This window comes from Aplysia californica, unplaced genomic scaffold (genome assembly GCF_000002075.1).
Source record: "Aplysia californica isolate F4 #8 unplaced genomic scaffold, AplCal3.0 scaffold00573, whole genome shotgun sequence".
Taxonomy (NCBI): domain Eukaryota; kingdom Metazoa; phylum Mollusca; class Gastropoda; order Aplysiida; family Aplysiidae; genus Aplysia; species Aplysia californica.
In genome coordinates this window covers 356,285-357,765 of record NW_004797843.1, presented here as the reverse complement: position 1 = coordinate 357,765, position 1,481 = coordinate 356,285, and the positions used below count along the sequence as shown (strand labels likewise).

The 1,481-nt window shown below is 44.6% G+C and overlaps 1 protein-coding gene across 1 annotated transcript in view; it reads right to left on the bottom strand.

The window, feature by feature from the left end:
• Nucleotides 1-308, bottom strand: part of LOC101856289 (flavin reductase (NADPH)) — a gene marked incomplete at its 3' end in the record, with an annotated part of 13,112 nt that extends 12,804 nt beyond the window's left edge. Inside the window, 1 exon segment of the mRNA XM_005107078.3 lies at nt 90-308.
• Nucleotides 309-1,481: the final 1,173 nt, after the last annotated feature.

Below are 1,481 nucleotides of genomic sequence, written 5' to 3'. Positions count from 1 at the left end.
CACACACACACACACACACATACACGCACACAAACTAAAAAACAAATAAACAAACTACACACGTCCCTAAAGAAAAAAACGGAACTTACCTCTAAAAACAAAATCGGAGCACAAACTTCACCAAACTACGTATCAGCGTAAGAAAATCCTCTGAGGAACCTTCCTCTGTCCTCTTCCTCTCCTCCTTCCCTTTTGCTCCTCCTCTCCTCTTTATGAACAAGTGGAGTAGCGATGTTCTCCACCGTTGGAAGATGAAGAGATGCGTTCCTTCAGGCTGCCACAATCTCGACTGAACAAGTCCCAGTTTCCTCGCCGGGGTTTGATCAAAGAGCTTGGTAAAATCACGAGTTGGTGATCCGGTTATACAGTTATCCGGCTACTTTCCTCTGAAAGCGCCAGCAGTAACTCTATTCCTGAACTGGTGAGACATTAGGTACCTTATTTTAAAAACTCAGTGAAGGTTGCTTTTCTGGTCATTCAACAATGTTTTAGTTTTCAGTTTTACGAGCGAGTAACAACCAAAAAAAAGGAGAGATGAGGACGGTAGATGTTTGAAAGTAGAGAAGAAGCAAACCACACCAGAGCACACGCTCATACTCTGCCGGAACAACATAGGGGGATAGATTTGTTGGCACTTACATGACCTAAATTTTATTGAGTCGATAAGGCCGTAAAACACCTACTCAATCAATCAACAAAGGGGGAACTGCTGCTTTTTCTTTCCTCATCCTTACTATCGTCATTTTTCCTCTTTTTCTTTTGTATGTTTGTCACTCTCTCGTGAACTGCTATTTCCAGGGTGCCTTAAAAGTCGAAGCAGACTTTGTGCTGTTGAGGCCAGAGAGGTGAGCAGAGTAAGCCTGATTCCCCGTTTGGACTTCTCTGTGCAGTCGCAAGCGCCGTAAAACCTTACTAAAACTAAACTAAAAGCTCGTTTCTTAGTAAAATTTGACAGAGAGAGAGTTTGAGTGTGTGTATGTGTGTTTGTGTGCGTGAGTATGTGTATGTGTGTGTTTGTGTATGTATTTGTTTGTGTCTATTTGTATGTGTTTATTTGTGTGGTTTAGGTAGTAAGAATTATAACCGCCATCGGATAACTGACCTGCTCTTAGTACAATATTTTTATTCTAAGTTACAACACTAACCTCCTAACCAACACCCCCCCAAAAAAAGCTAATTTTAACCGGTTAACAGAAAATGAGTACCACCAAACAGTCCGGTTTTTCTGAAACCGGATGCATGCCCAGCTTCTGGTGGATAACCGTTGTGGCTGAACTAACGGCAACCCCTGGGCCAGCGACGCACTTCGCGCACGTTCCCCGCCCGTCTTGCGTGCCATAGATCATGTAGACCTCGTGGCCGGCCCTCTGTGTGTCTCTGTGGACAGAAAGTCTTTCTCACGCCAGACCTTCGTTAGTTAAGCAAATGACACTGGGCCGGCGCATAGTCGGTCCCGGATCTTGGGAAGTGGAGGGGGGGGG